Source organism: Bufo gargarizans, chromosome 3, assembly GCF_014858855.1.
Source record: "Bufo gargarizans isolate SCDJY-AF-19 chromosome 3, ASM1485885v1, whole genome shotgun sequence".
NCBI classification, from domain to species: Eukaryota; Metazoa; Chordata; class Amphibia; order Anura; family Bufonidae; genus Bufo; species Bufo gargarizans.
The window spans coordinates 351213648-351236687 of NC_058082.1; the positions used below are offsets into that span (position 1 = coordinate 351213648).

Below are 23040 nucleotides of genomic sequence, written 5' to 3' on the forward strand. Positions count from 1 at the left end.
ATAGCAGAGAATCTGGCTTCCCGTCACCCACCACTGGAACAGTCCATTCTCAGATATTTAGGCCCCGGCACCCAGGCAGAGGAGAGAGGTCCCGTAACAGAGAATCTGGCTTCATGTCAGCAGAGAATTAGTCTGCATGTCATAGCAGAGAATGAGGCTTCACGTCAGCCACCACTGCAACAGTCCATTGGCATATATTTAGGCCCAGCACCCAGGCAGAGGAGAGAGGTCCCGTAACAGACAATCTGGCTTCATGTCAGCAGAGAATCAGTCTTCATGTCATAGCAGAGAATCAGGCTTCACGTCACCCACCACTGTAAGAGTCCATTTTCATAAATTTAGGCCCAGCACCCAGGCAGAGGAGAGAAGTCCCGTAACAGAGGATCTGGCTTCATGTCAGCAGAGAATCAGTCTGCATGTCATAGCAGAGAATCAGGCTTCACGTCACCCACCACTGCAACAGTCCATTGTCATAAATTTAGGCCCAGGCAGAGGAGAGAGGTCCCGTAACAGAGGTCTGGCTTCATGTCAGCAGAGAATTAGTCTGCATGTCATAGCAGAGAATGAGGCTTCACGTCAGCCACCACTGCAACAGTCCATTGGCATATATTTAGGCCCAGCACCCAGGCAGAGGAGAGAGGTCCCGTAACAGACAATCTGGCTTCATGTCAGCAGAGAATCAGTCTGCATGTCATAGCAGAGAATCAGGCTTCACGTCACCCACCACTGCAACAGTCCATTGTCATAAATTTGGGCCCAGCACCCAGGCAGAGGAGAGAGGTCCCGTAACAGAGGATCTGGCTTCATGTCAGCAGAGAATCAGTCTGCATGTCATAGCAGAGAATCAGGCTTCACGTCACCCAACATTGGAACAGTCCATTGGCATATATTTAGGCCCCGGCACCCAGACAGAGGAGAGGTTCATTCAACTTTGGTAGCCTCGCAATATAATGGTAAAATGAAAATAAAAATAGGATTGAATGAGGAAGTGCCCTGGAGTCCAATAATATATGGTTAAGGGGAGGTAGTTAATGTCTAATCTGGACAAGGGACGGACAGATCCTGTGGGATCCATTCCTGGTTCATTTTTATGAACGTCTGCTTGTCCACATTGGCTGTAGACAGGCGGCTGCGTTTGTCTGTAATGACGCCCCCTGCCGTGCTGAATACACGTTCAGACAAAACGCTGGCCGCCGGGCAGGCCAGCACCTCCAAGGCATAAAAGGCTAGCTCTGGCCACGTGGACAATTTAGAGACCCAGAAGTTGAATGGGGCCAAACCATCAGTCAGTACGTGGAGGGGTGTGCACATGTACTGTACCACCATGTTAGTGAAATGTTGCCTCCTGCTAACACGGTGCGTATCAGGTGGTGGTGCAGTTAGCTGTGGCGTGTTGACAAAAGTTTTCCACATCTCTGCCATGCTAACCCTGCCCTCAGAGGAGCTGGCCGTGACACAGCTGCCTTGGCGACCTCTTGCTCCTCCTCTGCCTTGGCCTTGGGCTTCCACTTGTTCCCCTGTGACATTTGGGAATGCTCTCAGTAGTGCATCTTCCAACGTGCGTTTGTACTCGCGCATCTTCCTATCACGCTCCAGTGCAGGAAGTAAGGTGGGCACATTGTCTTTGTAGCGTGGATCCAGCAGGGTGGCAACACAGTAGTCCGCACAGGTTAAAATGTGGGCAACTCTGCTGTCGTTGCGCAGGCACTGCAGCATGTAGTCGCTCATGTGTGCCAGGCTGCCCAGGGGTAAGGACAAGCTGTCCTCTGTGGGAGGCGTATCGTCATCGTCCTGCCTTTCCCCCCAGCCACGCACCAGTGATGGACCCGAGCTGCGTTGGGTGCCACCCCGCTGTGACCATGCTTCATCCTCATCCTCCTCCACCTCATCCTCATCCTCCTCGTCCTCCAGTAGTGGGCCCTGGCTGGCCACATTTGTACCTGGCCTCTGCTGTTGTGAAAAACCTCCCTCTGAGTCACTTTGAAGAGACTGGCCTGAAAGTGCTAAAAATGACCCCTCTTCCTCCTCCTCCTCCTCCTCGGCCACCTCCTCTTCCATCATCGCCCTAAGTGTTTTCTCAAGGAGACATAGAAGTGGTATTGTAACGCTGATAACGGCGTCATCGCCACTGGCCATGTTGGTGGAGTACTCGAAACAGTGCAACAGGGCACACAGGTCTCACATGGAGGCCCAGTCATTGGTGGTGAAGTGGTGCTGTTCTGTAGTGCGACTGACCCGTGCGTGCTGCAGCTGAAACTCCACTATGGCCTGCTGCTGCTCGCACAGTCTGTCCAGCATGTGCAAGGTAGCAACCACTCGTCGGTCTGTTGTTCTATACCCCGCCACAACTCCTGTGCGGTGTGGGGCCTGTCCCCCAAACATATGAGTTTCAGAATGGCCTGCTGATGTTTACCCCGGGCTGTGCTGAAGTTGGTGGTGAAGGTGTGTGGCTGACTGGATGAGCAGGTGGAAGAAGAGGAGGAGGAAGCCGAGAAGGAGGAGGTGGCAACAGGAGGCAAAGAATGTTGCCCTCCGATCCTTGGCGGCGGAAGGACGTGCGCCAAACAGCTCTCCGCCTGGGGCCCAGCTGCCACTACATTTACCCAGTGTGCAGTTAGGGAGATATAGCGTCCCTGGCCGTGCTTACTGGTCCACGTATCTGTGGTTAGGTGGACCTTGCTACAGATGGCGTTGCGCAGTGCACACTTGATTTTATCGGATACTTGGTTGTGCAGGGAAGGCACGGCTCTCTTGGAGAAGTAGTGGCGGCTGGAAACAACATACTGTGGGACAGCAAGCGACATGAGCTGTTTGAAGCTGTCTGTGTCCACCAGCCTAAATGACAGCATTTCATAGGCCAGTAGTTTAGAAATGCTGGCATTCAGGGCCATGGATCGAGGGTGGCTAGTTGGGAATTTACGCTTTCTCTCAAATGTTTGTGAGATGGAGAGCTGAACGCTGCCGTGTGACATGGTTGAGACGCTTGCTGACGGAGATGGTGGTGGTGGTGTTGGTGGTACATCCCCTGTTTGCTGGGCAGCAGGTGCCAACGTTCCTCCAGAGGCGGCAGCAGCAGAAGAGGCCGATGCGGCAGCAGCAGAAGAGGTAGCAGGGGGAGCCTAAGTGACTTCCTTGGTTTTAAGGTGTTTACTCCACTGCAGTTCATGCTTTGCATGCAGGTGCCTGGTCATGCAGGTTGTGCTCAGGTTCAGAACGTTAATGCCTCGCTTCAGGCTCTGATGGCACCTCGTGCAAACCACTCGGGTCTTGTCGTCAGCACATTGTTTGAAGAAGTGCCATGCCAGGGAACTCCTTGAAGCTGCCTTTGGGGTGCTCGGTCCCAGATGGCGGCGGTCAGTAGCAGGAAGAGTCTATTGGCGGCGGGTGTTCTGCTTTTGCCCACTGCTCCCTCTTTTGCTGCGCTGTTGGCTCGGTCTCACCACTGCCTCTTCCTCCGAACTGTGAAAGTCAGTGGCACGACCTTCATTCCATGTGGGGTCTAGGACCTCATCGTCCCCTGCATCGTCTTCCACCCAGTCTTGATCCCTGACCTCCTGTTCAGTCTGCACACTGCAGAAAGACGCAGCAGTTGGCACCTGTGTTTCGTCATCATCAGAGACATGCTGAGGTAGTATTCCCATGTCCTCATCATCAGGAAACATAAGTGGTTGTGCGTCAGTGTATTCTATGTCTTTCACCGCTGGGGAAGGGCTAGGTGGATGCCCTTGGGAAACCCTGCCAGCGGAGTCTTCAAACAGAATAAGAGACTGCTGCATAACTTGAGGCTGAGACAGTTTCCCTGGTATGCATGGGGGTGATGTGACAGACTGATGGGGTTGGTTTTCAGGCGCCATCTGTGCGCTTTCTGCAGAAGACTGGGTGGGAGATAATGTGAACGTGCTGGATCCACTGTCGGCCACCCAATTGACTAATGCCTGTACCTGCTCAGGCCAAACCATCCTTAGAACAGCATTGGGCCCCACCATATATCGCTGTAAATTCTGGCGGCTACTGGGACCTGAGGTAGTTGGTACACTAGGATGTGTAGATGTGGCAGAACGGCCACGTCCTCTCCCAGCACCAGAGGGTCCACTAACACCACCACGACCATGTCCACGTCCGCGTCCCTTACTAGATGTTTTCCTCATTGTTATGGTTCACCACAACAACAAAAATATTATTTGGCCCAATGTATTGTATTCAAATTCAGCGGGATATAAATTTGAGGCCTAGTATTTAGGCGCTGGGTGACCGGTATGGATTTACTAACAGAATTAGACTTGGAAATGCACAGTAGCGTGTGTGTGAAGTTATTCTGAATGACCCTATGTGCACCTTGAATATTATATACCCTTTTAGGGATAGATTTCAAATAGCTCTGATATAGCAGAAACCACTAAATAATGAAATTGCTAAATTGGGAATTGTATCTCAACCCAGAACAAAAAATGTGCTTTGACGGACACTAAATAACTTTCCCAGCCACAACAGGACAGCGGTAACGACAGATTTAGCGGGATATAAATTTGAGGCCTAGTATTTAGGCGCTGGGTGACCAGTATGGATTTAGTGACAGAATTAGACTTGGAAATGCACAGTAGCGTGTGTGTGAAGTTATTCTGAATGACCCTATGTGCACCTTGAATATTATATACCCTTTTAGGGATAGATTTCAAATAGCTCTGATATAGCAGAAACCACTAAATTATGAAATTGCTAAATTGGGAATTGTATTTCAACCCATAACAAAAAATGTGCTTTGACGGACACTAAATAACTTTCCCATCCACAACAGGACAGCGGTAACGAGAGATTTAGCGGGATATAAATTTGAGGCCTAGTATTTAGGCGCTGGGTGACCGGTATGAATTTAGTGACAGAATTAGACTTGGAAATGCACAGTAGCGTGTGTGTGAAGTTATTCTGAATGACCCTATGTGCACCTTGAATATTATATACCCTTTTAGGGATAGATTTCAAATAGCTCTGATATAGCAGAAACCACTAAATTATGAAATTGCTAAATTGGGAATTGTATTTCAACCCAGAACAAAAAATGTGCTTTGACGGACACTAAATAACTTTCCCATCCACAACAGGACAGCGGTAACGAGAGATTTAGCGGGATATAAATTTGAGGCCTAGTATTTAGGCGCTGGGTGACCGGTATGGATTTAGTGACAGAATTAGACTTGGAAATGCACAGTAGCGTGTGTGTGAAGTTATTCTATGTGCACCTTGAATATTATATACCCTTTTAGGGATAGATTTCAAATAGCTCTGATATAGCAGAAACCACTAAATTATAAAATTGCTAAATTGGGAATTGTATTTCAACCCAGAACAAAAAATGTGCTTTGACGGACACTAAATAACTTTCCCATCCACAACAGGACAGCGGTAACGAGAGATTTAGCGGGATATAAATTTGAGGCCTAGTATTTAGGCGCTGGGTGACCGGTATGGATTTAGTGACAGAATTAGACTTGGAAATGCACAGTACCGTGTGTGTGAAGTTATTCTGAATGACCCTATGTGCACCTTGAATATTATATACCCTTTTAGGGATAGATTTCAAATAGCTCTGATATAGCAGAAACCACTAAATTATAAAATTGCTAAATTGGGAATTGTATTTCAACCCAGAACAAAAAATGTGCTTTGACGGACACTAAATAACTTGCCCAGCCACAACAGGACAGCGGTAACGAGAGATTTAGCGGGATATAAATTTGAGGCCTAGTATTTAGGCGCTGGGTGACCGGTATGGATTTAGTGACAGAATTAGACTGGGATATGGCCAAAAAATAACCACACTATTGCTGGTTAAATGCACTTGGTGTGACAGCTTGACCAACCACACTACTGAGGGTTAAATGCACTTGGTGACAGGCGCAGCTTGCCCCTGATGTAGTATATGGCCAAAAAATAAACAGACTATTGCTGGTTAAAAGCACTTGGTGTGACAGCTTCACCCTGATGTAGGATTTAGCCAAAAAACAACCACACCATTGAGGGTTAAATGCACTTGGTGACAGCTTGCCCCTGATGTAGTATATAGCCAAAAAATGAACAGACTATTGCTGGTTAAATGCACTTGGTGTGACAGCTTGACCAACCACACTACTGAGGGTTAAATGCACTTGGTGACGGGCGCAGCTTGCCCCTGATGTAGTATATGGCCAAAAAATGAACAGACTATTGCTGGTTAAATGCACTTGGTGACGGGCGCAGCTTGCCCCTGATTTAGTATATGGCCAAAAAATGAACAGACTATTGCTGGTTAAATGCACTTGGTGTGATAGCTTGACCAACCACACTACTGAGGGTTAAATGCACTTGGTGACGGGTGCAGCTTGCCCCTGATGTAGTATATGGCCAAAAAATAAACAGACTATTGCTGGTTAAATGCACTTGGTGTGACAGCTTCACCCTGATGTAGGCTTTAGCCAAAAAACAACCACACCATTGAGGGTTAAATGCACTTGGTGACAGGCGCAGCTTGCCCCTGATGTAGTATATGGACAAAAAATAAACAGACTATTGCTGGTTAAATGCACTTGGTGTGACAGCTTCACCCTGATGTAGGCTTTAGCCAAAAAACAACCACACCATTAAGGGTTAAATGCACTTGGTCGCAGCTTGGATGCACTTGGTCGCAGCACCGCACAAGACACAAAATGGCCGCCGATCACCCCAGAAAAAAGTGACTGACAAACGGTCTGGGCAGCCTAAAAACAGTGAGCAATTGAGTATCAGGAGCTAAATGATCCACAGCTGCAGATCGATCAATTAATCAAGTGCTTTGGAGGAGTTAATCAGCCTAATCTCGCCCTACTGTCGCAGCCGCAACCTCTCCCTACGCTAATCAGAGCAGAGTGACGGGCGGCGCTATGTGACTCCAGCTTAAATAGAGGCTGGGTCACATGGTGCTCTGGCCAATCACAGCCATGCCAATAGTAGGCATGGCTGTGACGGCCTCTTGGGGCAAGTAGTATGATGCTTGTTGATTGGCTGCTTTGCAGCCTTTCAAAAAGCGCCAAGAAAGCGTCACAAAAGCGCCAAGAAAGCGACGAACACCGAACCCGAACCCGGACTTTTACGAAAATGTCCGGGTTCGGGTCCGTGTCACGGACACCCCAAAATTCGGTACGAACCCGAACTATACAGTTCGAGTTCGCTCATCCCTAGTCACGAATAATGATCAGTATTAGAGCATCCAAAACATGTAGACTTGCTTGCCGTGTTGGATTTTTTATTCAGTGTGTTATTGGAATAAAGAACTACGTCTTTTTTGGAAGCTGGACATCCCGTCTTATTTTTACATAGTCCTAACTTGTGCCTTTTCTAAGCACAGTCCGTGCTTCCATCGCAAGACTGATCAGGTGAGCGCACCCTATAGAACTTTTTACTTTTGTATTTTCACTGATGAGGTGGTATGCTTCGGATCATGAGCAGTTCCTTTCCTTCTCCATACTCCTCTCTTCCCATCACACTGGTTCAAGTTGATCTTGGTCTCATTTGTCCATAGGATGTTATTGCAGAACTGTGAAGGCTTTTTTTTTATGTCGTTTGGCAAACTCTAATCTGGCCTTCCTGTTTTTGAGGCTCACCAATGGTTTACATCTTGTGGTATGTAATTCACTCTGGTGAAGTCTTCTCTTGATTGTTGACTTTGACACACATACTCCTACCCCCTGGAGAATGTTCTTGATCTGGCCAACTGTTGTGAAGGGTGTTTTCTTCACCAGGAAAATAATTCTTCAGTTATCCACCACAGTTGTTTTCCGTGGTCTTCCGGGTCTTTTGGTGTTGCTGAACTCACCGATGCATTCCTTTTTTTAAGAATGTTCCAAACAGTTGTTTTGGCCACGCCTAAGGTTTTTGCTATCTATCTGATGGGTTTGTTTTGTTTTTTCAGCATAATGATGGCTCGCTTCACTGATAGTGACAGCTCTTTGGATCTCATCTTGAGAGTTGACAGCAACAGATTCCAAATGCAAATAGCACACTTGAAATGAACAGTCTGCAGTTAAAGCACATCTTGCTAGTTTCATTTCAAATCCATTGTAGTGGTGTATAGAGCAAAAAATGTTAGAATTGTGTCAATGTCCTAATATTTATGAACTGACTGTATGTATACTGTGTGACAGAGTGTCTGGAAAAATGGTGGATGGGGTGAATATTTGTCCATGGTTCCTCACTTCAATGTTTTACTAAAAGCAACCAGGATATGTGGTTTTTTTTTAAACCCTCTTTCTGGACAAGTGTTGCTGGAGTGGGGAGAGAAGGGTGTGTACCCACTCCATCTGGATAGTCCAGGTCTTGGGCTGTCTGTATTAATTAGTCCATAGGTGTGCTGGCCTTATTTAAGGTCAGGAGTCCAGTCACACCTTGCTCTCAAGCCAGGGAACAGGTCATCTGCTTGGAGACTGTGAGAGCACCTCAAGTGGTATGGACTTTGCCGTTTTGTTTGGTGCCGGTATTAGACTGGCACTGGGTCAGTGAGGTGATTCTGCCATATAGTTACAGCCGGACAGGCAGAGGATTTTTTGTTTGTTATATTTTATTTTATGTTTTATACCTCAAAGTGACAATAGAACTGGCTGAGATCAGTTGAACAAATTTCCTGCTGTTCTGACTGAAATTTCTATGGTGTACCTGCTAAACTGTGCCTATCTACCCAGGAGATGCCAACCTCGCTACCTAATCCTTTACAACTGTATAAACACACACATACTTTACACATCATTTACAGGCAGATTAGCCACTGGTCTTGTGGGTGAAGCGTCCTGCTCTTCTCTTGAAGCCTCTGCTTTTGTTTCTCAGTGTGGACAGGACTTTAGCCACAGGAGCAGAGGAAAATGGATCTAAACTGTTCCAAACTGTTGCTATCTTCAGGCAGGAGTGTTGAACAGATCCAACACACAAAAGTGAGATGACAGCGAGAGTGAGATGAATCTTGTGCAGCTATGTCCCTGCTAGATTGGATCAATCCTGCAATGTACTCTATGTAGGCAGAACCACTAAAAACTCCACACAGCACTTAGCAGTTTTATCAAAGGATTCAGTTGGTGCTCCCTCTGTGAGTTAGTGCCTGGGATGACCTGGGGTCCCCCTAGGGCCCAGTTTGTCAATTTTAACGCTGGCCCTCCATCTGCAACCAATGGTTGAAGATGACTATCAACCCACTCACCCTGAACTTCATTTAAATAGCTGATACCCACCATGAAAGGTCACATAGGTGGCGGGAATTAGCCCTTATGGGTGGGTCTGAGTAATTGATCATATTCCTTCTGTGAAATAACATCGTAACAACATAACGCCAGACCCTCATCCAAAATTGTTTGCAACTGATCTGAATACTAAATGGTAGGATCCCCTGATACCTTTGTACATATACGACTATCTTTGAACGTTTCTTCATTCAGTTTAACATATAAATTAGCGTTACACAATACAACTGACCCCCTTCACATTTGTCTACAGCTCTCATTGTGTAATTTTCTCATGGCAGTAATACATTGCTTTTCTTTTATGGACAGTCCCGGCTACCAGAGAAGCTGGTGCTTTTCGTTATAGTGTGCAAGCACAACTTCCACTAATGGATTGCAGGATGGTCGTAACCATGGAAACGAACAGTGTATAATGTGATGGAAAAATGAATCAAGCCAGCAAAGGAGGCAATATGGATAATAACAATACATTAGTAACTGCCTTGTATAAACTTTATCTACATGATAAATGCCACTTACTGAAGTGACAAAACTCCTTTAATTTTATCCTGGTCAATAATATAATAAGAAACATGAATCACATTTGCTGTTTTTTCCACTTCTTTCCACCACTGCAGTTGCATTGGGGATAACATTTTTTATGTTTACATCCTGCTCATCTACCTTGTTTTTTTTGGTACAGTTCTAATAAGTTAAATGTTGTATTTATATTTTTACTATAGGGAGTGATATCCAATGTATTTTGATAATTGTCTGCATTCTCACCCTTTCATAGCCCAACTCCAATCCTCCATTAGCGGTATAGTCAGCTCCGTGGCAGACATTCAGTCTAGGGTTGGGGCTCTGGAATCTCAGCCATCAGCGTCCGATCAACCCCTGGCATCCGCACCATGCCCACCCCTCAAATTGTGCCTTGTAACTTTTTACCAGACAACCTCAAGAAAGACATTGTGGCAGGGAGAGACGTAAATTAGACATCTATCCTCAAAGCGTCCCAAGATGTCGCAGAAAATCGAGTCATCAATTGTGGGGATTTGTCGGTAGTTTTAAAAGCGAAGGATGCACGCCTGAATAGGAAGCTAACTATTCCTGAATTTGTGCTGGCATTCAGTATATATAGGGATGTCGTCTGTTTGGCCCAGCCGAACAGAAGGGAAGAACTGGATAATTATCTATATCGGGTCACTGACCTGGGTCAGAAATATGGTGGGTCGGCTTTCAACGACTACCACCGGTCCTTTTCTTGCATTCCAGTTCACCAATAATTGGGCGAAGATGGATATGGAACTATTCTGCTGGCATTTTGCGGGTCTCCAGGCCCCCACCTGCTCAAATTGTCAGTCCATATTCCACTCCGCTGAATGGTGCCCGAACTTCAATTCTGCTATCCCGCAAGGGGCGTTGCCCGGCCCCTCCGGCGCTCAGGGGAACTCCAGCACTGTTGACAAACTGGGCAGGCCTATAGTGTATCTCAGTAAGAGCCAGTTGTGCCACCATTTCAATCAAGGGAGCTGTGCATTCAACGCGTGTAGAGCCCTCCATATCTGTTCTCTATGTTTTAGGGCTCACCCTCGTGCCACGTGCCCTAGGAAGGCTTCTAAACAATTCTGACTAACCGTCGTTAACCTTGACCTACTCTCTGTACTCTTAAAAGACCACCAAGATAGGGTCTTTGTGGATTTCTTGATCTTTGGTTCCCTTGAAGGTTTCCATACAGGGATCATTGCCCTTCCTCAGTCTAATTGGGAGGGTGGGAATCTGCTATCAGCCAGTCGTGATCCAGAAGCAGTTGAGTCACTGGTCCAGTCAGAGTTTAGCAAAGGTTTTCTCTTGGGCCCCTTCACCGATATTCCTTTTCAGCACTGGCGCATTAACCCAATTAGCATAGTTTCAAAACAGTCATCGAATCAAAAGCGACTAATTTATGACCTGTCTGCTCCCAATGCTTCTTCTACTCCAAGCTTATATTGACTGATACCATCAGATGAATACTCGATGCAGTATTCATCCATTGATGAGGCAGTACAACTTATCTTGCTCTCGGGCAGGGGCTCTTGGCTTGCAAAAGCAGACATAACTGACGCTTTTAAGCTGCTGCCTATCCGGCCGCAGCTTTGGGGTTGTTATGGCATCAAATGGTCCAACAAGTTCTATTTCGCCAACCGTCTCACTTTTGGCTGGAAAAGCAGTCCCATGATATTTAACCAGCTGGCAAAGGTTCTCCATTGGGTCTTGGTCCACCATGGCGATTTGCCGATAGTCATTCACTATCTGGATGACTTCCTGAAAGTTGAGAAGCAGTATCCATATATCCAGTATCCGTCCGGCCTAGCTACTTTAACAGAAACCTTCGCCCAATTACAGGTCCTGGTCCATTATTCTGGATACTCTCCGGATGGAAGCCAGGCCTCCAGCAGAGAATTTAGTTAAGATCCAAGCAGCCATAGCCAAAGCCGTGTTTTCAAATTCTGTCACCAAAACGGAGCTCCAGTCACTTTTGGGGATGCTTAATTTTGCAAATAGGGTTATGCCTCAAGGCAGATCATTTGCATCCAGGTTAATTCATCTTCTCCCCGAAGCACCAGATCAAAACAGCATCATACCCCTGGACAATCACGCCAGGGCAGATCAGGCCATGTGGAAACCGTTTCTAAGAAACTGGAAAGGCATTTCACTATTCATTCCCCCACGAACCGCACTCTCACCCATCGTTTTTTTCGGACGCGGCAGGGTCAGCCGGGTTTGCAGCCATCTTCGGTAACCATTGGCTAGCAGACGGGTGGCCCCTTGAGTTGAGCCCTGACACAGCGGCCTTAAAATCACCTCATAGAATTCTACTCAAAAGTCGCAGCTGCTCAAGTGTGGGGTAAACAGTGGGCCAACTCCTCTGTCTTGTTCGTCACTGATAGTCAGGCACTAGTCGACATCATCGATAAACGGAGAGCTAAATCACCCAAGGTCATGTCACTACTGCGTAGATTGGTATTCCTTCAATTTCCGTTTCTCTTGTGAACACATTCAGGGACAGAAAAACACAGCAGCAGATGCACTGTCCAGGTTTAACTTTTAGTTTCTTTTCCAGGAGATGCCCGACGCGGATCACATGGGAGCTCCAATCCCAGCCTACAACACTCTTGTCATGGGTTAGAGTCATTGGTCTCAACAGCGAAACACCTCATGCAGCAGTTGTTATAACAAAATACGACTAGGAATTATCAAGCCGGGTTAAAAGTTTTCGATAGATTTAGGCTTGTCCATCCTCAGGGAGACTGGGACGAAATATCTTATATAATGGCATTCATAGCTTTTTGTTACTCCCAGCATAAATTTTCCTACAACACCATTAAATTATACCTAGCGGGTTTACAACACCACTTCATGCTCACTAACCCAGGTCGCAATTCAATTTTGTCCAATCAGGCCATTAAAGTGGCTCTTAGGGGAGTCAAAAAATATTATAAAAATATTTCTCCTCTCAGACAACCAGTCTCCAGTGAGTTGTTCAGGGAATTGTCTTCTGCACTGGATGGGAACCCTTTTAGGCCTTTTACCAGCACGGTAATCCAAGCTGCCATGTACCTTAGCTTCTATGGCTTTCTCCGGCCAGGAGAGTTTACTAGTAGTTCACTGGGACATGGCTGCCTCCGCAAAGAACAGTTGTCTTGGCATAATAGCCACTACATACTTAGCATCCCGTCAACAAAGACAAGTCAGACGGGGCCACCCACTGAAATTAAATATTTCCCCACTCACGATAATTGGTGCCCAGTCTAGATCCTTAATAGATTATTGGGCCTGTTGCAAGCAACGCCTCCTGACAGTCCTCTCCTTCCCTTCAAGAGCAAGCCACTCACTACAAGTCAATTCACTTCCCATATCCGCTCCCTGGGAGCAGGGCTTGGGCACAACCCAAAAGTCATTTTGGGCCATTTATTCCGCATCGGGGCAGCATCTTCAGCATTAAGACACCAGGTCCCCGCTCATGTCATCCGATCAATGGGGCGCTGGAGATCCTCTTGCTTTAGCAGATACATACCCAATCCACACAGGGAAATCTCCCAGGCTTTTCAGTCATTGGCTTTGTAAATCATGCGTGTTGCGAAAATATCAATTAATTGGTTAAGCAAGCATAGTGTCCTTGGCTTCTTTTGCCCTCTCCAGGCCTACCCACGCACATGGCTCCAGGCACAACTCAGCCAAATAGCTCAGGTTTTGGCATGCCTTACCCACGATCATTACCTGTCAGCCCAATCCACAAGTATTAAAGGCTGTAGACAGCCTGTATTTGTGTGGAGGGGCGTCAGTGCCCTATATATGCCCATTACTCCTGATCACCGGCGGTGTGTCTCTCGTACCCCCCCTCCCACCCTATTCCATACACTTCAATAGGGTATGCCCTCTCCAAGCCTACCCACACACGTGGCTCCAGGCATGCCTTACTCACTATCATTACGTGTCAGCCCAGTCCACAACTATAATTGTACCTATTGACGATGCGTATGACGCTTTTTATTCAGCATTCTAGCAAATAAATTTATATTGTACCAAGATCCATCTTTAATGTTATATTGAACTACTTAAACATATTGTAATTAATATATACAGCCAGAGATATAATACAATATGCATACCGATGCAAATCATGTTGTTATGTAGCTATGTGAAACATGCCAGCGATGCTACCGTAAGCTTAGATGTAGAGGATGGATCAGGAAACTACCAGACTGTGTGAATACCTCTGCAATGATGGCTGTGAATGAGGAAAATGGCTGCTATGTGCAGGGCTGATGACGTCGCTAGAGTTCATAGGCTACAAGATATGGAAACGGGTCAAATGTCTAGTGTGAAGAGCTGCAGTGTATGTACGGCCACTAGATGGTGTAGTTACACAATGAACAGAGAATTATGCATTATAAAGCATACTAACTATGCATAAATTAAAAATAACAAACTGCTCAAGGCACCTGGCACTCCCCACCTGGTATCTAAAGCATACCACATTAAGTCACCTCTGGAGAAAGCAACAAAACCAGTTCAGTAACGGTCTGAGGAAGAGTTTAGGCTTATGTTGCCTGCAGACTTTAATTTACAACTTTCTGACCTTCCCATCTTCGCTTGGGAACACCTTAGTTATCAGTCCCAAAGGCCAGTAATTTCTTCTTGACTGAGAGTCTTTGACAAGAACAACATTACCAACCTCCATGTTAGGTTTGCTGGTTTGCCATTTATTACGGACATGTAGCGTTGAGATGTATTGTTTCCTCCATTTATTCCAGAAGGGATCTGCTAAGGTCTGCCCTCATCTCCACTGACATTTGTGCAAGTCTTTAGTACTAAACTCACCAGGAGGATCTGATGCTGTACTGACCTTTTGGGTGAGTAGAGTGGAAGGGGTGAGCAAGAAAGGAACCTCTGGATCATTGGATATTGAAGTCAAAGGTCTGGCGTTTATGATTGCCACTACTTCAGCCATGAAAGTTGAGAAGTTGAGAGGGTCTCATGGGTGAGCCTTGAAGTTCCCATCTGTAGAAAGACAGAATCAAGGATCCGGTGGGCTATGCCAATCATACGTTCCCAAAAGCCTCCCATGTGAGAAAAATGTGGGGGGTTGAATGTCCATTTACAGCCTTGGTCAGCAAGATATATCCCTACATAGTCGCTGTCAATGTTTGAAGGGATATGCAGTTCTTTGCAGGCTCTAGCGAAGTTGGTACCCCTATCAGACCAGATAAGTTTAACTGGGCCTCTAATAGAAATGAAACATCTGAGAGCATTTATAAAGCTGGATGTATCTTAAGACTCAATAACTTTTATATGCACAGCCCTGACACTCAGATATAACTGCCCAACGTTTACTGTTTGCATGGCCTCCTCTAGTGTGTCGTGTGGTGACAGACCAAGGGCCAAACACGTCAAGACCAACATTAGTAAAGGGGCTTCTGTACTGGGTCGGTCAGCAGGGAGGTTAGCTATCTTCTGTGACTGAAACATACCACGTAGTTTTTGGCAAGTGACACATTTTAAAATGAGACAACTCACAAGCCTTTTTGCTCCCATTATCCAGAATCCAGCTGTACGTAAAGCTCCTTTAGTGAACACACGTCCCTGGTGTTTAGTCTTCTCATGGTAGTGGTGCACAAGTAGAGATGCAATATGATTGTTTGGGAGTATTATGTGATGACATTCAATACTCTCGAGTTTCACATTCGAAATACGTCCCCCAACTCTCAACAGCCCATTAGCATCTATGAAGGGGTCAAGTCTCTTGAGGGAACTGTCTTTAGGAACACACTTTAAACTTCGGAGGCGTTCAAATTCTTGAGCATAAACCTCTTGTTGGATACAGCGGATGATAACGTCTCTGGCCTGTGTGAGCTCGTCCACTGTATGGGCCTTATGACAGTAATGCCAACCTTTGCAATGTTCTGATCTTGTATGTGTGGCTCTAAAGGATCTGGCTATGTGAATCAAATCAGCTATAGCTCTGTTCAGTGATTTCCACGTAGAAAACTTGTTGAATTGTTTGGATCCAAGATTTCTGTTAGAAACTTTTGTGGTGAGTACAGAAACATGAGGACGAATCTCTGCATCAACATTTGGCTCTAGTAGTTCAAATGTGTCTTTCTCAAGAGTGTCAAGTACAGATTGGTAGAGGAATGGTGGCCCTGTGAGCCACGTAGTATCTTTAAGGTGGGCTGCAGGAACAGCTCTTGTAGCATGGTCTGCAGGGTTGAGGTCAGTTGGTACATAGTGCCACTGGGTACGCCGTGTCGACCTCCTGATTCTTTGAACTCTGTTATGAACATAGACTTAAAATCTCCTAGTCTCATTGTAAATGTAGCCCAACACTACTTTGCTGTCTCTATGAAATACTGTACTATCAAGTTTTATTTATATTTCTGACATGATAAGGTCTGCTAGTTCTACTGCCAGAACAGCAGCACATAGTTCCAGTATTGGTATGGTAAGCTCAGGACTTGGTGCCAGCTCTGCCTTGCCCATTGCGAAGCCAATTTGGACTTGACCTTTAATGTCTATAGTTTCAAGGTGAGTGACTGCAGTGATTGCTTTTACTGAAGCATCACAAAATATACACAGCAGCCTGGACTGAACCTCTGCAGGAGAGAACTGGGCATATGGCCTATATATACGTAAGTTAGATAATGCTGTTAGAGAGTCTCTCCATGTTATCCATAGTGCCTCTGTCTCTCAGGGAAGTGGCAAATCCCAATAACATTATTCTATGGTCAACTCTCTGAGCAGGGTCTTACCTTGGATGGCCACGGGGGCTGCAAATCCAAGTGGATCATACACACTGTTAATGGTGGATAAGACTCCACGTCATGTGAAGGGTTTTTGTTCTTGGTCGCCCTGAAAGGTAAAGGTGTCAGACTTGAGGTCCCAGCTAAGCCCTAGGCTGCGCTGCATGGGTCTGTCGCCAAGTCTAGATCTATCAAATCACTGGCATGATCTTGAGTAGGAAAGGCCTCCATAACAACTTTGTGGTTTGAAGCTATCTTATGCAGTCTGAGGTTTGAACAGGAAAGCATACTTTGAGTACTGTTGAGTAGACTTATTGCAGCCTCTGGTGAGGGAAGCGACTTTAAGCCATCATCTACATAGAAGTCTCTTTCAACAAACTTCTTAATGTCCTCCCCATAGTTTTTTTCACCTTCTTGGGCAGAAAGTCTGAGTCCATTAATAGTGACTGCAGGAGATGGACTGTTGCCGAAAACATGCACCATTATGCGATATTCTATGATGTCTTGGGTAGGGTCATTGTCCTTGAACCAAAAGAATCTTAAGAAGCTCCTGTGCTCTTCTTTAACTAGGAAACAATAAAACATTTGTTGTATGTCGGCAACTACAGCAATGGATTCTTTACAGAATCTGATGAGGACACTGAGAAGTGTGTTGTTGAGGTCTGGTCCTGTCAAAAGAACATCATTGAGAGAGACTCCCTCATATTGTGAACTGGAGTCAAATACTACTTGCATTTGTCCTGGCTTCTTAGGGTGGTAAACACCAAAGATTGGTAGGTACCAGCATTCTTTCTTTTCCTTTAGAGGTGGAGCTACTTCTGCATGACTGTTCTTCAATATCTTGTTCATAAATAAGAAAAAAAATTCCATCATCTCTGGTCTTTTCTGAAAGTTGCATTTGAGTGAACAGAAGCATTTAAAGGCCTGATCCCTGTTGTTGGGAAGATAGCGTATCTGTGTTTTGAAAGACAGTGGTGCAACCCAGGTGTTCGTTTTATACTTGAGGAATCCTTGCTCCATTATGTTTAAAGTATAACTGTCATATTATAACTGTCATATTTTTTTTGGAGTATTGGATTGTGGTGATTAATATCTCCTTGGTGGCCCTATTTCAACTTTTCACTGTGTACTCAATTACCCCTTAATTCCACATTTTTGTTCCCTGTACTGCCTACTTTTACCTGTGCTTAAAATCAGGTTGCTATGCAGGGTCCGTCTATGTGTTGAAGGACGGAGGACGCAGAAGCACGCAGCGTGCAAGGTCAGATTACAGACATCCAGGGACTGTAAGTAAATAATTAAAGCCAGGTCCTCCCCCAGCAGCTGATAACAGTGCCTGGGCTGTGTGCATTTCTCCCTGTCCCTGCGCTTGGCAGACGCTTCCTCACTCAGCAGACTGGGAAAATGCAGAGTCGAAGCAGCGCAGACCAGGGAAGGGAGATCTGCCATCTGCTCAGTGTATACATGAAAGCAACATGTGTTAAGAGGACCCCTTTGTGCTGCAGGAGATTAACCTATCTGGTTACTGACACTTTTGGGGTGCTATTGTTACTGGCTACTGAGGGTAGGCGGGATTAGCCTCAGGGTGAGGGCAGTGGCGGCCATCTTAACTGAATAGTGAATTTGCAGTTTTATGCAGACTGGTTGCTAAGGGCTGAATCTTATTAACTATGGGGTAAGTCAGTCTAATAGTAAATGATTCTGGAATATCATGTTATTAGTAACTTCATATATGAAAATTGAAATTAGGGTCTAAGTGTGACAGTTATCCTTTAAGAAGGCCTTATCTTCAATAGAGGGAGATCTCTTGTGGTCTTCCTTTGTCCTCTGGAACCCCATGCACCCCAAGTGGTCTTGGTCTCTACCACAAGAATGATTCTAGATTTCTGTAAATTCAGAATATAGCACACTTGCCAGCTTCGCTCTTACAAGGAATCTGTAAGGACAAGGCCGAAAGAGGGATGGACGTCCGCTCTTTAAGGTATTTGTGTAAAGAGAATTCACCGTGGTTGGCTTGTGAACATTTCCTAGGCAGACATCAACTAGAATGACCCACCCCAGGTCAAGCTTCTGATCATATAGAGAACTGTGAGGACCGTTTATTTGTTTTCTCACCTTGTGGACTCTTAGGATATCTCTTCCGAGTAGAAGTACTATTTGGGCCTCTGGGTCGAGTGCAGGTATGAGATTCGGTATGGATTTCAGATGTCCATAAGGTAATGCTGCCTCAGGTGTAGGAATTTCTTCTCTGTTGTTTGGCATCCGATTGCATTCGATCAAAGTAGGTAGAGGCAGGGATGCTTCACCATTTATGGATTCAATTTGGAAACCAGTAGCTTTTCTGCCTTTTCCTTCACTCACACCTGTGCAAGTTTTAAGTGAATATGGAGAGCTGTGTCCTTTAATATTGAAGATATCAAAGAAAGCCGAGTTAGCAAGAGATCTATTACTTTGATCATCAAGCATGGCATACAACCTTACCACTTTCTCTTTAGGACCAATGGGATAAATTGTAACAAGACAAGTCTTGGAGCAGGATTTGTTACTAAGACGTTCTCCACAGACTTAAGTGCATTGGGGTGTCACTTCAGGAGGTACTGAGTCCCTCTCCTCCCCGCCATGCGCTACAGCCTGATCTGGGAGTGTGAAAGTCCATGGAGCTGGCCTAGGGTGTAAAGCTGTATTGTGCTCTTCACTGTTGCATTCCGAGCATCTGATGTTCGCTGTACAGTCTTTTGCAAGATGAGAGGTTGATGCACAACACCTGTAACAAATGTGGTTTTCCTTGAGGAAGGTTTTGCGGTCCCTGAAAAGTTTTTCTCTAAATCCTCTGCATTTCAGTAATGAGTGTGGTTTCTTATGTAGAGGACATTCTCTGTATGGGTCCTTTGTTGAGATCTTCTCAGTCTCTGCAGTACTTTAGGTTTTGTTTGAGGAGTCTTTAAAAGATACACTGGTTTTGTGTACTGCAACAGGTGTACCTTTCATGTTACGAAGTGGGACAGGTCTACCTGATTTGGGGTAAGTGGGGTCAAACATCGAGAAATCAAAGCTGGGATCATTCCTAGTCTTTGCTTGCTGGTGCACACAGTCCACAAAGAATGAGAATGGAGGAAATGGGACATTGTGCTGTTGCTTGTACCTGGAGCCTTGAGCAATCCACTTCTCTTGCAGGTTATAAGGTAGTTTTTGTTCGATGGGGTTTATACCGCGCGCAGTATCTAAGAATGCCGGACCTTGTAAGTCTCCTTCAGCTTTGGAAACGTAGAGCTCTGTCAGCAGATTACTCAGTTCTCTCAGCTTCTGGAAACCTTTGTTTTGGATCTTGGGGAAATCCTCAATTCTTTTGAAGTGTGTTCTCTATCACTTCTGGTGAGCCATAACATTCCTCAAGTCTCTCCCATATCATGTTTAACCCTGTGTTTGGGTAGTTAATATTAATGGCTCTAATCCGCTTTGCATTCTCTGCCGACTCATTTCCTAGCCATGTGACAAGAAGATCAACTTCTTCATATGCAGACAAATCCAGGTCTCTGTATTTTTGAATGATGATCGCCATGACCTATAGCATTCAGGTCTGTCATCAAACTTGGAGAGCCCCTTGTTTATTAACTCACGTCGGGCAAAGAATTTTAGAAAATCTGATATACCTGGATCTCTGTTTAATGTATTGTTGTTGTAATAGCCGCCATCTACTTGTTCTTTCTTAAAGGATTTTACTATACTGCGATCATTTGTAGGTTTGAATGCAGTTTGCATTAAGGGCTGATGCTCTATGAAACTGTTGTCTCGTTCAATGCAGGGTTTCTGGTTAGCTGAGGTCACTTGTGTGACAGGAGTCTGCTGGTGCTCTTTAGCAGTGGTTGAGGCTGCTCTTGGACCCAAATTTAGGTCATCATCCGTGGTGTTTGCTGCTTCCTCTAAAGCCAGCTGCAGCTTCCTTTACCACAGTTAGCTTTTCCAGAGCTGCTTCCATGCGTGCTTTCTCTATTTTTAATTGTCTTTCTTGTTAGGCAAATGTGCGGATTTTGGTGGCATCAGCTTTTGCGTGAGCAATGATGACCATGGAGCTGGTCACTGATCTCTTTGAGCTTCTGGAGCTAACTGAGATGTAAGACCTTGTCTCAAACAGTTCGCATTCTCTTGTTGACATGATGACACCAAACAGGTTTGCACACTTGCAACTGTTGCGGGTGGCGATGCTGCACCGTTGCACTTTGTAGGGTTTAGTATCATGCGGTCCAGCCTGTTAGAGGTTGCTGACTCACTGCGGCCAGGATTTAGGGAATCACAGCTTCTCGTATCCAGCTTGTAAGAAGCAGCTTTTTTATGCAGCCAGGATTTAAGTAATTGCAGCTCCTCGTATCCAGCTTGTAAGAAGCCGCTGTTTTACTGCAGCTAGGATTTAAGGAATCGCAGCTCCTCGTATCCATCTTGTATGAAGTTGCTGTTTTACTGCAGCCAGAATTTAAGGAATTGCAGCTTCTTGTATCCAGCTTGTAAGAACTCACAGTTTTACTGTTCTGTCCTCCTTATGTGTGAAGGTACATAGCTTGACAGACAGCTAAACCTTTCCCAGCAATGAATTGACAATGGAGTAACATCCAACTTTGTCTTTATTGCAAGAATATATATCAGGTAAAACTGAGGAACAGAAAAATAATACACTTACTAATGCAGTCTGACATATGAAAATACATATAATACAATATGCATACCAATGCAAACCATGTTGGTATGTCTACCGAAAGCTTAGATGTAGAGGATGGATCAGGAAACTACCAGACCGTGTGGATAACTCTGCAAAGATGGCTGTGAATGAGGAAAATTTCTGCTTCGTGCAGGGCTGATGATGTCACTGGAGTCCCTAGGCTTCAACATATGGAAGCTGAAGTGGGTCAAACTTCTAGTGTGAAGAGCTGCAGTGTATGTAAACGGCCACTAGGTGCAGTTACACAATGAACAGAAAATTATGCATTATAAAGCATACTAACTATGCATAAATTAGCAATAACAAACTGCTTAAGGCATGACACTGTCTATTAATTGGTTATGAGAAGTAGCAAACTCCCTCATTTTTGTTTCTACATGGAGGACCCTGGCATTTAGGCCCGTAATGGAGGATTGAAGAGGTGCTATTAGAGAAGAAAAGTCCTTGCGCAGGGCAGCTCTGAAGGCAATTAGCATGTCTTCTAGGAGATTCCCTGAGGCAGGCTGGTCTGAGGTGGGGAACCCCTGTAAGATGACAGAGGTAGGGAAAGCTGCTGGGGACCCGGGGCTCACCTCTCCCGGCACAGCAGATAGAATCTTGGGCCTCTGTTTTTCTGGGCTCCTTGTGCCTGGAGAAGATGGTTCCTGCACTCCTGTCAGATCAGGCAAAGACCGGGACGAACCACCACTCGGAGATGATCCGGTTGATGTGTGAGAAACCTCATGTAGAGAGGGTCTCGAACGCTGCTGTAGCGGCGGAGAGGAGGAAGACACTTCTAAAGATGGCGGGGAGGGTGGAATCTCTGCCAGGCTCGGCTGTGTGGCGTCGGGTTCTCTTTCAAAGTAAAATTCAAGCTTTCCTTACTTGACGCTAGCCCTTTTGCCTCTGGGTATCTTTGGTGTACTGAAGGCAACACTTGCTGCAGGTGCAGGTCACAAAGAAGGGGTATAACACACTTTTCTTAGTCGTCAAGTGCAGGAGCTGAAAGATCAAGCAGCGATCACGCTCGGCTGCCAATCCACGCCCCCGGCTCAGTTATTTTTTAATCCCTCAAGCCTTTTGTAATATTTTTTATTTTTTTTTGCAGAAAAATATCACTCACCTCATCCACTTGCATGTGCAGAGGCAGACTCTCCTTTCTTGATCTTGACAGAACTATGCTAAGCAAGATGACTTCACCACGCTCATATATGATCGCATGGTGATGTCATCACGCTGAGCACAGGTCCTTTGACAGGTCCTTCAAAATCAAGAGAGGAGCGACTGCTTCTGTGCATGCAAGTGGTTGAAGTGAGTGATTTTTGTTTTAACCCCTAAAAGGCCATATTGAACTAACATACCCATATTTAACGTCAGGGAACGGTCCCAGTGGGATCTGTCTGGCCATGAAAACAGTAAAATAAAAAAGGACAAGTCCTATTTTTTGACAGTTGTTGTTCACTGGCCATTAAAAAAACGGCCATGTGAATAGCCCCATAGACTTTCATTGGTGCTAAAAATGACAGCCATTTCTAACACTCGTGTGCATGTAGCCTAACCATGTAATGTGGTCTACAGTACTTAATCATTTTACTGAATAAAGTTGGTTTACCAGTATTACAAACTTTTCCAAAAGTCTCTAATGTTTCTTCTCTCAGAATAATTCAGATTTTTTTTTTTTTAATGGTGCATTATACATGAATTGAGATCAAAGCTGTCTTATTGTGTGATCCACATTATGCAGAAGAATATGAATGCAGAAGCTGAGCAAAGCAGTAATAGCAGAGCAAAGATGGTAGTTATTCAGGAAAGAAGCACATATGTTTCTGCACCTATTTTGGACTATGTCTCA

General features: G+C 45.4%; 1 protein-coding gene across 4 annotated transcripts in view; it reads left to right on the forward strand.

The window, feature by feature from the left end:
- CACNA1S (calcium voltage-gated channel subunit alpha1 S) overlaps positions 1-23040 on the forward strand; it is a 1015758-nt gene that overhangs the window by 140524 nt on the left and 852194 nt on the right. The gene's annotated exons all lie outside the window — the stretch shown is intronic.